The sequence below is a fragment of the Rhineura floridana genome, chromosome 2 (assembly GCF_030035675.1).
Source record: "Rhineura floridana isolate rRhiFlo1 chromosome 2, rRhiFlo1.hap2, whole genome shotgun sequence".
Lineage (NCBI taxonomy): Eukaryota > Metazoa > Chordata > Lepidosauria > Squamata > Rhineuridae > Rhineura > Rhineura floridana.
The window spans coordinates 72,795,884-72,810,645 of record NC_084481.1 but is presented as its reverse complement, the minus strand read 5'-3'; the positions used below and the strand labels follow the sequence as shown (position 1 = coordinate 72,810,645).

The 14,762-nt window shown below is 41.0% G+C and overlaps 1 protein-coding gene across 3 annotated transcripts in view; it reads right to left on the bottom strand.

The window, feature by feature from the left end:
* Positions 1 to 14,393, bottom strand: part of NCKAP5 (NCK associated protein 5) — a 969,055-nt gene extending 954,662 nt beyond the window's left edge. For all 3 annotated transcript variants that reach the window (XM_061608949.1, XM_061608950.1, XM_061608951.1), the window contains exons 1-3: positions 14,028 to 14,393; positions 10,700 to 10,781; positions 8,559 to 8,725 (exon numbers count right to left, since the gene is read on the bottom strand). The gene's annotated coding sequence lies outside the window, so the exon portion shown is untranslated. The remainder of the gene's footprint in view (positions 1 to 8,558; positions 8,726 to 10,699; positions 10,782 to 14,027) is intronic.
* Positions 14,394 to 14,762: the final 369 nt, after the last annotated feature.

Here is a 14,762-nt window from a genome sequence, read left to right as displayed (position 1 = left end):
GCACAAGTTAAGAGCCCTTTTACTGGACCAGAAGAGATCAAAATATAGATAACAGAAAATATAGATAGCAGATTATCATACATCTTCTGACCTGCAACCAGGCACCACTGTTATTTGCAGGACAGATTTTGGCTTTTTTTTTTTGCTGCTGCTGCTGCTGCTGGTGCCAGCTCCTAGCCATAAATGGCAAACAATATTTCCCCACAGTGTGTCCTGGCCTATTGGCATTACAATGCATATAACTGTATAAACATACACTGCACAGGACTTGACACTTTTATAATATTATACATACAATATAAATATTTTTCCATATAATTAGTTGGACTTTTTTAAAAAAAAAACCCAAACACCAATTCATGAGTGGCTCAGCCAAAAGCAGGTGCTTAATGGAAGAGGCTCTCTGATGTGGGCAAAGCTCAATATTGTCAGAACCACCAAATTCATTGTATATATCTGTTTCAAATATATTCTTCTAATCCCAACTTTCACTCTTAACTCTTTGCTATATTGGACTACAGATGCCTCGGAGATAACTTTAATATTCACAGACATTTGTCCGGAGTGGAACCCAAATACCTCAAGCACCACCTTTCCCCACATGAACCAACCCAAACCCTGCATTCAGCATCTGAGGCACTTCTTTGTGTGCCCTCTCCAAGGGAGATAAGGAGGGTGGTGACATAAGAACAGGTCTTCACAGTGGTGGCCCCCTACTTATGGAACACTCTCCCCAGAGAGGCATAACTGGCACCATCATTATCTATCTTGAGGCAACAGACAAAAACATTCCTCCCAGGCATTTGGCTTTTTATTTTTGGAGGGCTTTTGATGTTATAGCCTCTTTTAGATGGTGGGTTTCACGATCTTATCCATATATTTTGTAACGTTTTACTTGTGTTAGTTTTATATTGGTTTTAATCTTTTTACTGTACGCCGCTTTGGGATCATTTTTATGAAGAAAGATTACTAATACATTTAATTAAAAATTAAATAAACTTTGCAGTGTGCAAAAGTTCCTCAGCAGATGAAGATTTTTGCTTCTACAAGCCCATCTTTAAAGTAGGATCTTCTGATGTTCGGGGTTCAGAAGAAAAGATGAAGAACTAATGTTATTAGCAGCTAGGGCAAATAATAGGTTTTATTATATTGATTTATTAGTTATATTTCTGCTTCACCCTTCTCCCTGAAGAAGCTTAGAGCAACAATGTACAACATAATGTCATAAAACATCACAGTTAATCAACAGTTAAAATAATATATTATTTTCAACTAGTTGCTTTTTTCGGAAAGGTGAAAAAGCAACTTACAGAAATAAACATTAAAAACAAGTATAAAAACAAGAGTGAACACAACCTAAAATGCTTGCTGATAATATGTACAAAAGAACAGATCCAACTCAGCCACACTCCACTAAAAGATAAGCAGAAAATTAAGGTCCAAAGGAGTTGGTGGGAGCAGTGAAGGTGGGGTGGCATTGCATACCTGGCTTCTGGACACATCGAGGGTCACTGCTGTTTACCGAGAGGGGGAGAGGTGAGGTGTGGGGAGCTCAGCATGGTGTGGGCCTCGTGGCATCAAGGCAGCAGGAGTATCAGATTGGCTCTGCTGCCACATCACGCCTCACTCTATGCTCCTCTCCCTATCAGTAAGTGGCAGCAACTGTTGGCATCCGAAAGCCAGGTGTGCAGCATTGACCCACCAACCGCTACTGGTTGAAAGGCCTGAGTGAATAAAAATGTTTTTGCTTGGTGCCTACAAACAGATAGTAATGACACCAGGCATGTCTCCTGCGTAACACATTTTACAAATGGGGAGCCGCCACTGAGAAGGCCTGTTCTCATGTCACCACCCTCCACATCAGTCAGATAATAATATTCAGAGGTAGTTCCAAACTCAAATAGTTCTACACTTGTGTAGTTCCAATGGCCAGAATTTCCACAGGCAGACTGCCACCACAGTGAAGGCACTATCCTACATCACCAAACAATGGACCCTAACCATTGACAGGACCTGAGCAGGGTCTCCCCTGCAGATCTCAAGGCCTTGGGTCTGCAGGTATTGGAGGAAGCATTCCTGCAAGTCCTTAGGTCCCGAGCCATTTAGGGCTTTGTATGGCATACTAACACCTTGAATTGGGCTTAGTAGCACTCAGGTAGCCAGTACAATGCTTTTAAGATGGGTGATATTTTGCTTTTGAAACAGCTGCTAAAATAAAGAAAAGCCTTTCTTTTTGCAGTGTCTTGCTGCCTGCAAGGTGCTTTGAAGTCCTGACTTCAAGATTTCAAAGCAGCAAATCAACTGACATCATTTGTGATGTCAGGTGACTGACAGGTGGGCAGCCCCACCAACCTGTCAAAGTTGGCTTGAGAGACAGATCCTGATAAGGATCTGGCCCACGGAGACAAAGAGATTCCCTGCTCTAAAGGCACAGTGCTTTGCAAGATCTAACAGGCTGATCATCAATGCTTTTAGGCTGTGACTTTGCCCGCATGATTTGACTTCAAACTGCATGGGCAAAAATGGATCACCTGCCATCATTGTGATGTCAAGTGATTGACAGCCCACCCCATTTGTCAAACTTGACCTCACCCCGATATAGGACACTTCTCAGTGTACATAATGCTCTACAGTCTATTTCTTATGACATTTCTCCTCCTGAACTCGGTATGGATAGTAACTATGCAGCAGGTTAGGAGGTAGTGCTTTGTCCAGGCCACTGTGAACTTCGTGGTTGAATAAGAGCATGAAAGAGGAAACTTAGGTTATATTCTCATCCCCATTCATCCAAGAAAAAACAGATGAGTGGACTTATCTGTTGGAATGTATGAGGTTCAACTCCAACTTGGTGGGTTGAGACTGCATGGGGTTAAAAAGGATAGCTAGGGAGGAGACCTCTTTGTTGCTAGGCTATACCTGTCCTTTGATCCTTGCCGTCTCTCCCCCTCCTGCTAGACTGATATGCAAAGGATGTTGATCCTAGTTCCTTACCGCCTTCCCAGTTCCTTCTCTCTTGAGAGGGGAGCAGACATCTTTCCTTTGTCTCCCCCTCTCAACCAGCATGAGAGCTGCACTGGGACCAGTGCAGACTGCTCCAACATAGCTAGTTAGCTAGATATAGGACTCTTTCCTATCAAGCATGTACTTCCAGAATAAAGTAGTTGTTTCTTATTTTACAGCTTAAAGTCTCTGTCTGACTAATTTGCAGGGAAGGTAGAATCTTACCAAAGATTCAAACTCACACACGTAAGCTAGCTCAATACTCTCCGCTCTGTTACGCAACTCAATAGAATTCCGACATTATCTGAACCGTCTTTCCTCTTCCCTCCAATCCTCTTTACATGAATAGCGTAGTAGCAAATTCAGAAGCACAGGGTCCCTTCATGATAGTCACAGCCATGCCACCTTCTAAGATTATAGAATAATCTGGCCAGGCTTGAATGCTGCTTTCTGCTTCTCTATCACTGTTGCTATTTGACTGTCATTTCTCACTTTCAGAGATATTGCTGGAATTACTGAATTCAATGTCTACACATTTATCTCCTGCTGCTACCAAACTGCTTGATTATGTAGATGGGATGCTATCATCAGGATTCACTGAGCTGCTGAGGAGTCTTCTTAGTGGCTGACTCATCTCCTTTCACTTTGATTGGCACCAATCAGGAAGAAAGGACAAGGAAGCATATTAGAAGGCTCCCCTTTCATGCCGATTGGCTCATAGGATGTTAGAGACGTAGGGACCCTGGTGGGACCTGGCTCCCAAAAACGTAAGGGGTCTAAGAAACACACCCCTGATACCCTGGACAACTACATCCCTGATAATGTCACCCTCACTAACTCCTGTGGGAGATTTCTCCAATGCAACAAGCCAATCCGTAGCCCTCAAGAAAACCTCAAATAATGTAGTGTATGACTTGAATATCCAATGTGACAGAATGACAAAACACAAAATTCATGTGGCTTACCACAGTAGTAGTAGTAGTTCTAAAAATGATTCTCTGTCTATATTTAGTGGTTCACATCACATGGAAAAGCGGAGGAGAAGGAAGATGATTGTGGTCCTCCGACAAGGAAAACCACTCATGTTTTATAAAGCAATAATTCCATTAAGGCAGTATGAGTAGCATTTAGCAAAAAACAGCAATGTGCCTTGCTTGCCAAGGTCTTTCACAGATATGCCCTCTCATTTATCAGTGTTAATTATTGCTATGCAAGAAGAGTTAAATTCCAGTTCATCAGACTAGAGTGCTCAATTTTATACTTAAGGGGGAAAATAATTTCCTCTTCTCAGGAGTAGCTTTGCATTGACTAAAAAGCAATCAGTAAATTATAGGTTAGGTAAGCAAGGTATAGTATCAGCAGAACAATAGGATGGTTAACGTCCATCCATCTTGAAAGCTACAAAAATCTGGGTGTCATTTGTCCTGTGCTAAGTGTGGTGTAGTTGTTAAGGTGTTGGACTACAACCTGGTTCGAATCCCCATATAGCCATGAAGCTCACTGGGTGACCTTGGGCTAGTCACTGCCTCTCAGCCTCATGAAAACCCTATTCATAGGGTCATCATAAGTTGGAATCGACTTGAAGGCAATACATTTACATACTTACTAGATGACACTTGGTAAGTCATCTGGTTTCTCTCTGCCTTGGTTTAGACTAAGTAGTTTGCTCAAGATCATCTAATAAAGTTCAAGGCTAAGAAAGGGGTTTGAAGTTAGATTTCCTACATCTAAACAGAACATTCTGTCCTTTGGGCCCTTGGAATTTTTTTTTTAAAAATAAAATAGAGATTGTGGGGGAGGGGTTTTCTTGCAAAATATTTGTACGAATTACATTTATACACACAAAAGGAAAAAATAAACATCTAAGTACAATATTAAGTGTGCAAAGCTTATATGTTTTTAAAACAAATCTTTAACAAATCTTTAAAAGCTAAAAAAGGAAGGAAAATATATGTATAAACTGAATATGCAAAGCTATAAACTTTATAAAATACAAAAAAGAAATGAGAACAAAATAAAGATTGGTATTTCTTAAAAGAATAGGGTTACATGCCCTTATAATTCCTTACACCTGAATGAACTGCACAGCATGCAGAATACTTTGTAATTCCCTGCATCTGCCAGTGGTTTGGGATTAGGAGTACATCCAAAACTCAGTTGGATAAATCTGTACCTAGACATATCTATATCCAATAGTGGCCCTTGTGGTGGGGCAGAACTACACATCCAACGCTGGCATCATTCCAGAATACTTGGGTGACAGGGTAGGGCAGCTGTGAGGCTGGGGCTGTACAGGCACACTGGCCAGAGCAATGGTTTCGCTCCACTAGTGTGCCTGCTCAACCCCAGTATTACTGCCACCCTGACCCATTCAGATAAGTTGTAATGACACCAGTGTCAGGAGAGCAGTTGCATCTTGCCACACAGGTCACAGCTGGTATATATTGCTAGTTTCCCCCCCCAAGGTGTTCAACAATGCATTCATTTTCAAGAAGCTTCTTCCACAAGTTTAGAATCATTACAACAACCTTCCCATACTTGGTGCTAGGAGTATACACCAACCACAAGGTTCAGTTTGAACCCCAATTTTGCACTTTGTAAAACAGTCCAATTCAGCTTGGACCAATTCAGAGGATGTGTAATTCAGCTCAAGAGTCCAAGTCCACTTTGTTACATCAGCTCCTGTTTACTATTGGGAAATTTAAAAATAGTTATAATATTTTTCCTTTTGACAGAAGTGGATCAAATTTGCAGGCGTGCAGATAAAGTGGACCAGGCCTGCTAAATTACAGGCAAATAGGTCCAAGGGCAATTGTGTGTGTTTGTTTTTTCAAAAAGAAACCAACTGTAACTTTTTAAAATGTTTGCCAGAATTCTTTGAAGTTCCAGGTAAGGTCACTCACTCTGAGGGCATAAATCTGCTCTTCAGAAAATAACTTCTTGCAAGGGGAGCTGTTACAGTTTTGAGTTGGGTAAAAAAGGAATCACTTGATGTTCCCATGTGTTTTGTGGGTTATTGGTCCAAAATTACAGACATGAGAGAGGTGCATCAAGGTAAGAAATCTTCCAAGTTGCAGACAAATAGGTCGAGAGGCTTTTGCACTAGCCACTTTTTTTCTGGGTGAAATTATTCCGTCTGATTACAAGCTAGACCTGTAGTCTTAACAGAGCTCTTCCTCCATGCCTTCTCCTCACTCTGGTATTTGATTTCCCTTTCCCCATCGTCTCATCCTTGCACTAAGGTGTTATGGTAGGTTTAGAGACACTACTTTTGCTTTCAAGCAGATGCCTGTCTGCAGCATTATTTTGATGCCTGGATTGCTAAATTGCCAAAAAATGCTTTAGGGGTCCCTACTTTAACTCATGCTACCATGTAGATAACCTGCTTTGCTCCAGATTTCAGGATCTATCTAAATCTGATGATCACCCCTACCTGCTGTGCTTCAGGTGTTTTAGATTGCAACTCCCATTAGCCTCAACCAACATGGCTTCCTAGCCCAGCTCTAGCTGTTAACTGTTCAGCATTTTATATATATATATATATATATATATATATATATATAGGACAGGGGATATGACACTCCTCTTGATGATTCCATAATGCTTTTTCATAAAGCTATCATGACTTCAGTGTGTGACCCATTCCTGCTGCCAATGTGAAAGTGTTTGTAAAACATGGTTTTACAAAGTCTTAACAAGGCAGCTTCCCAAAACATAGCTATTATGTTTCTTCTCTGCCAAAGACATGAAGTGGTAGTGATTATATCGAGTAGCCTAATGGAATAATGTAGTGTGCAGAGAGCAGGAAAATCGAAAGAGGCAGGGAATGAGCTCCAAAAAAACTGTAAGAGAACATCTGTTTGCTGTTACAACAAGTGAATCCTGTAGTCCTAGCTCAGGCAAAATTCCCATTGACATCTGGATTTTGAGACCAGGGTGAGTGCCAAGGACTCTGTGATGATAGTCAGGATGCCTCATGTGTGTACAATGAGTTCTCCCATTCAGTCTTATCCGGTAGCTAGCATCTATTTAAGGCTGCCCTGCAATTTTAACAATAGTCTGCTTTAGATGTATCTTCTAGGTAGGAAGGATCTACTGTTGCCCCCATAAAGATGCAAGAGTGACTCTTGAATACCAGCAAATTGATAGACTTATTCCCTGTACCACACGGATGGGAAGGCTGTGGTCCTCTAGAATTGTTGGGAGTCCATCAGCCCAGGGGATGACAGGAGCTATACAGTAGTCCAACCACATCTGGAAGGCTACAGGTTCACCATCCCTGCTGTACCACAATGTTCAAATTCTATATCAAGACAGATCACTTTCTTTTGTCAGAAAGAATTACATACACTATTGAAATTTGCATATGCATTTTTGTTGACTACACTCCTGATGTACTTTGCACTAGAGTAGCTAGGAGAAGGTGAGTGTATTCTGTAACCAGCCTTGCTTTTGACTTTACAATCCCTGTTCCTAATGCACAGGAAGCCAGTCTGCAGGCAAGGGCTACAGGCAACAGAAAGCTGTGCCCCCATCCACCCTGTGCCAGAGGACCTACAGGCCTGGTTAGGTTTGTACTCCAGTCCTGGCTGACTCTCCTGTGCTTGCTGTTTCCAAGCCCAACAGACTAGAAGAAAACAAACTATTTTCTTCAGCTGATATCCAGGCATATGAGAAACCATTGCTAGTAAGGAGTGCATTAGGATGGCACTATGTCAGATTTTGGATTGACTTGTGGTATGCATTCCAAAGAGAAAGAAGAAGAAAACTGGCCACCTAATGCCTCACAATTACTATGTGTATTTCTGAGAATGTATATATAATCAATACAATTATGTATAGATGTGAATGTTGGAAAGTGAAAAAAGCGGATAAGAGAAAAATAAACTCATTTGAAATGTGGTGTTGGAGGAGAGCTTTGCGCATACCATGAACTGCAAAAAAGACAAATAATTGGGTTAGAACAAATTAAACCAGAACTATCACTAGAAGCTAAAATGATGAAACTGAGGTTATCATACTTCGGACACATCATAAGAAGACATGATTCACTAGAAAAGACAATAATGCTGGGAAAAACAAAAGGGGGTAGAAAAAGAGGAAGGCCAAACAAGAGATGGATTGATTCCATAAAGGAAGCTACAGACCTGAACGTACAAGATCTGAACAGGGTGGTTCATGACAGATGCTATTGGGGGTCCCTGATTCATAGGGTGGCCATAAGTCGTGATCGACTTGAAGGCACATAACAACAACAACACAATAGGAAATGCAAATACGTATCACCCAATGTCTTGCAAATTTTACCCCAATTAGTTTTTCTTTTTGACCCCTGCAACAAATTGTTGCTGCTTTCAGAGAAATATCCACTGTGTCTATCTACTAAGTTTCTTACCCAACCATCAGTGACAGATTTGGAATGCTAGCCCAGCAGAAAAGGATTTAGTTTTCTGTATGTTTTTCAGGGGCCTCTCAGTAAAAACTATTGCCAGCAAATGTATTGCAGCAAATGAGCATGTTTGAGGCATTCAGCTTCCTTATGGTTTTCCCGAACATACCTCACAAATCCCTCTGGTACAGTAGCTCTTTTGATTTGTCCTTCGGTGTTATTGCTTGACTATGTTGGAAAGTTGACCCCTCAGTAGGTCCATCCATCATTATGTAGTCTTTGTGTTTGTAAAGAATTGTCAAGGAGACATCAACGCTTCTCTGGCATCTTTATGCTCTGCAGAGGGAATGTTTTTGTCAGGCATTATGCAAGATAGCCCTATCAATATATTCTAATGTTCCCACTATAGATGAAGAAAGAGCCATAGGGCCATAGTAGACTGCATAGCTGTAAACTAGGAGGACCATTTATTCAGGAGGAGCTTCTACAGCCTTTCTCAAGCTAAGAGGCACAGCAGAAAATAAATGTCTACTGTAGGGACTGAATATGGAGAAACTGATTGGTTCCCAATTGGAAAGGGGGTGTATTTTATCACCCTATTTGTTTAATCTATACGCAGAACATATCATACGGAAAGTGGGATTGGACCAAGATGAAGGAGGTGTGAAAATTGGAGGGAGAAATATCAATAATTTAAGATTTGCAGATGATACCATACTACTAGCAGAAACCAGTAATGATTTGAAACGAATGCTAATGAAAGTTAAAGAGGAAAGCACAAAAGCAGGACTACAGCTGAATGTCAAGAAGACTAAAGTAATAACAGAACATTTGTGTTGGTATGTGCCTTCAAGTTGATCACAACTTATGGCACATAACAACAACAAATCAAGGGCTGTGCCCCTACTTGCTTTGCTCTCCAACTCTGTCTACCCTTCCACTCCCCACCATGGTAACCCCTTAGCAGAGCTTGGAAAAGTTACTTTTTTAAACTACAACTCCCATCAGCCCCAGCCAGCATGGCCACTGTATTGGGCTGATGGGAGTTGTAGTTCAAAAAAGTAACTTTTCCAAGCTCTGCCCCTTAGATCTCATACTCCCCTTCCCACCTCATGCAACTACTAAGGTCCCTTTTCACCTTCCAGCCCAATTTCTGAAGCTGCTTCTCCCTTCTATTCTGTGCCCCTTTGCACCCCATTTTACCATCTCTCTCATTTCCATGCTTCTTCCTTCTTTCCTCTGTCTCACATCCCTCCTCATATCCCCATATGCTCCCTCTTGCTCCTCCCCAGCACTGTAAATGCCCCCTTGAGCCCCAGCCACTTTTCCTTGCCCCTCCACAATCCCTCCTTTCCAGCTTTCCTCCCCCATCCTATCACCAACACAGACCCTTCTTCCACCTGCCTTCCAGGCCTTCCATCACTTACCACAGACACAACCCCCAATAGCTACCTCCCTCCCATATTCCCCCACCTTTCTACAAATATCCCCTCTTGCTCCTCCCCAGCACTGTAAATGCCCCTTTACCTCAGCCACTTTCACCTGCCCCCTCCCCAATTCCTCCTCCTCTCCAGCTTTATCCCCTTTGTCACCCAGAAGCATAAAACTGTCTCCAACACACCTACATTTCTCTCTCCCATATTTCACCCCTTTCCTCCAAATGCCTCCAGAAAACTTTAATTGTTGTTTGCACATACACTTCTTCCCCTAGTCTTCCCTTAACACCCCATCACCAGAGAGCTTAAACTGCAAAGCGTGCACACACAATTCTTTCCTCTCTTCCCTTCATCCCCATCACCAGAGATGTAAAGTGCTGCATCTGCACACACACTTCCCCCCACCTTCCCTTAACCCCATACCCACCAGTCACCAGATAACTTAAATTGCCACATGCAGAGAACTTAAACTGACACACACATTCTTCACAGACACCCCAACAGCCGGGGCTGCCTCCTTAGGTTCAACAGCAGTGTTGCCACTGTGCAATTTCATCAGTACTCTTCTGCACCACAACCATCAGCAGTCACCAGCTCTGGACACTGACTATGAAGCTGCAGCAGAGAAGAGAAGCAGGAGAGGATGCCCTGTCTGTCTCTCTGTCCGGCCCTCCAAGCCATTTCCTCCCTCCAGGTAAGAGGGCAATGCTCAGAGGCACCTGATTTGGGGGCTGGTCTGTGTGTATTTACCAAAGTAGCAGGCTTTTACCCTGCATTTAAATCACTTTGACTTAAGATGTAGTAAAATAAGAAAAGCTGCTTTATTTATAGAAATACATAGTAGAAAATAAAGGCACACATAGTTCTAACTTACTACGCTGGAGGTGCAATGTCAGATATGGGTATTGCCCTCATGGTTCAGGATTGGGAACAACGACAAAGATGTCTTCTCTCTCCTTGGGCAGTCAAAGAAGTAAACAAGAAGGAGGATCAGAAATGAGGTCATCTTCCCTGAGTGTATCAGTTTACAATGGAAGGAAGTTAAATAGAGAAGAGAACAGGTAAAGGCAGGCAAGCCTAGCCAACTAGAGGACCCTAAATCTATATTTCTTCTGGAATGCAAAAAGAACCCAAGCAGGAGTTGCTCTTGCTACACTTCCAACAGTAGGGAGGTGCTAGAATTCTGCCCAATTTGGATTTGGTACCAAATTTTCCATTAATTTGTTTATTTGCTATCATCATGAATCCTATTTTTATGTAATGATTTTCCATGGTTATTTTAGGAAACTTTTTTTAAAAAAAAGAAACACCAAAAACCTGTGTCTATAATATTGATATTAATATCAACATTTTATTGATATTTCCTTGAATGTATCTATATTTCCTTCAATTTATTGATATTTCCTTTTTAAAAGCAATATTTCCTTTAAGACTATTGATATTATCAATATTTTTTCCAAAGGGAAAAAAACTGGATTAGTAAAATCAGTGGCTAGCGGACAAAGAACAAACTCAAATTGATACCAGCCTGTTGGAGCAACGGAATGTTTTTGAATCAGCACTGGCCACCAGATCCCATTGCTAGTCCCAAGCCATTTAGGGCTTTACAAGTAGGCACCAATATGGTAAATTTGGCTCAGAAGCATACAGGCAGCCAATGAATTCCTTCAGAATGAGTGTGATGTGATCCAATCTCACTGTGTGTATGTGTGTGTGTGTGTGTGTAATGTGACTTCAAGTCAATTACAACTTATGGCAACCCTAGGAATCAGCAACCTCCAGTAGCAGCTGTTGTAAACCACCCTGTTCACAACTTGTAAGTTCAGGTCTATGGCTTCTTTAATGGAGTCAATCCATCTCTTGTTTGGTCTTCCTCTTTTTCTACTCATTTCTGTTTTTCCCAGCATTATTGTCTTTTCTAGTGAATCATGCCTTCTCATTATATGTCCAAAGTATGATAACCTCAGTTTCATCATTTTAGCTTCTAGTGATAGTTCTGGTTTAATTTGTTCTAACACCCAGTTATTTGTCTTTTTCATGGTCCATTATATCCACAAAATTCTCCAACACCATATTTCAAATGAGTTGATTCTTCTCTTATCTACATTTTTCACTGCCCAGTTTCACATCCATACATAGAGATCGGGAATACCATGGTCTGAATGATTGCAACTTTGGTGTTCAGTGATACATCTTTGCATTTGAGGATCTTTTCTAATTCCCTCATAGTTGCCCTCCCCAGTCCTAGCCTTCTTCTGATTTCTTGACTATTGTCTCCCTTTTGGTTAATGACCGTGTCAAGGTAGTTTCAAAGAAGCTGAGACGAAGAAGTTATACTCCTAGCAAGGGCACCCAAGGCGGAATGGTCAAAGCTGAGACGCCAGACTAAGATACATCCAGACTCAGAGGAAGGCAATGGTAAACCACCCCTGAATACCTCTTACCATGAAAACCCTATGAATAGACTATCCAAAATCTCAGTGTACTGGTGAAAATTCTTGCAGCCGCCTTCTGTGGAAATAGAACCCCACATACAATGCATTACAATAGTGAACATGGAAGGTTACTATGTAATGGACCACTGTAGCTAGATTATTGCTGTCCAGAGACATTCATTCCTGGCCACCATTCACAGCTGGGGGAAAAGGCACTCCACACCAGGAGTACAGTATTCCACTTGGACAAAAAAGACTTGTTTCAACTTCTCAATCAGCCTCACTGGCTGACCTTAGGCAAGTCATTACCACCATAACCAAATCATAGGATCATTGTGTAGATAAACTGGGTCAAACTATGTGAAGCCCCCTGAGCTTCTTGGCAGTAAGACCATGGTTGGGTAAGACTGGGAGTAAGGCCAACATTTAAGCAAAGCAAGGCAATCCAAAGCTTTCATTTGTAATCCCATCTCACTGTGTGCTTCTAATTCCACATTGCTTTTCTTAAAGGGCACTACACAAATTGCAATTATGTTTATTAAGTTGTTGCTCTGTGAATGTAGCTTTCAATATTAATCATACATGTACATCATATGCCCATAAACATTCACTATGAGCCTAATTCTATTTAACTCTAATGATCCGTAGTACTGATTCAAACAAGCTGTTCCATTGAGCTCAATTGGACCAGCTTCATGAATAAGTGCCATTCAATCAGAGGAAAGCTTGCAAAATTCCAGCCCCCAACTGTAGGATTTTAATAGGCAAACTTGCATTTGCACTTTTTCCAAGATGCATCAAAGGATCATGAAATATTTGAACTTACATGTTGAAGTTTGTTGCAAAATTCTTTTAAAATATTAGCCTGCCAACATTTATTTTGGCACTGGATAGGCGGGGTGGTTCTTAAATGTTTTCATTTGGCATATGTTCTGTGCTACTTATACATTAAAGATTAACAAGACACATTTAACCAAATCTCTCCTACTGCAACATGATCCCATACCATGAAAGATTCTTTGCTTACATTTAACAAAGGTGAAACCCCCAAGACTGATGATAAGATGGAAAACAAACTACTTCTGCAGTTTGAAGTGTTACTATGGAGCCACTGGAAGAAACAACCACCCACTAATCTCCATGGATATTTAAATGTGTACTATATCATTATTGTGTTCTCCACAGAGCCCATTTCAAGAAATTGTTTGGTATACACTTTTTCATTCATAGATTGATTTCTTCAAAGTACCATGCACAATGGAGAAAAATGTTCCCAAGTTTCAGAAGTCACTCAAGTTAAAATAAAAACTTAGGACAAACAGGTTTTTCAGTAGCCTTTCATTTGCATTAGAAAGTAGCATGACAGTGATTAACTATGCCACAGAGACAATGTTTCACAGGTATGACTCAGGCAGTAACGTTTGTACTCTCAGTTAAACACCGCTAGGAGGAATTCTGAGGTGAATTTCACGTCACAAATATTTGGATATAAGCTTGTCTTCAAAATGCCTGGGAAAATTCATATGCCTATCAGTCACTGTAATGGAACTGTGAGAAAGGTAGCATTAACATTTGATGGAGCATAGTTACTGGCTAACATCTTCTATTTACAAAAATTGTTTCATAGCGTCTGCTGCAATTCACAGGATTAAATCAAAAGCATTCACCACCCTTTTCATCATTCTTTTATAATGAGATTTTAAGACCTTTTATAATGAGATTTTAAAACCTGCAAAAACAAAAACATTTCAAGAAGTTCATCCTTACCTACAGCAATGGCAAAGCAGAGGCAAAGAAGGTCAGGGCTCTCATTTGACCAAACAGCATTTTCACTTTCACTCTGTTAAACACTGTTAAGATTACCGAGAAGAGGGAGGAGGAAAGGTCTGAAGTTCTCAGATTCCTTCAGAGTTTTAATCATTCACTTCCCAAGATCCAGCTTAACAAATATCACTGTGTTCTGTCAATATTTGTATGCAACTCCACAGTGGGCAGGCAGCCAAACACACGTGGTTTTAAGAGCCAAGAGGAGAAAACTGACACCCGAACAAACACTCCCTGCTTTGTCTCTTTTAAGGTGGTGCTGAATGTGCCGTCTTAGCTTCTGACTACAGATAGGCGCCTTTCTGAGATTCCACCACTTTGGACAACAAATATTAAAAAATAACAACAGCCATGCATTACAGTAAATATCTTGTTTGATAAACTTAATGACGTTTGCCTTAAAACGTTACTTACACAGTTTTTTGGGGGGGAGTAGGGAATGATTGCTTTTGTTTTTGCCCACAACCAGCTGCCCTTTAAATATATTTTAATTGGCTGGAATTTGGAAAGAATCTCATTTGGCAGTAATTTGCATTTGAAGCATGCCCTTCAGCAGCTGAAACAGGCCCCAGAAGCTTCCCGATTACTTCATCAAAACGGACTGCTGGAATATCTTAGGCTCCTGCTTAACAGCACCAAACTCAATTTTATAGACAAAATTATGCAATTGATAATTTT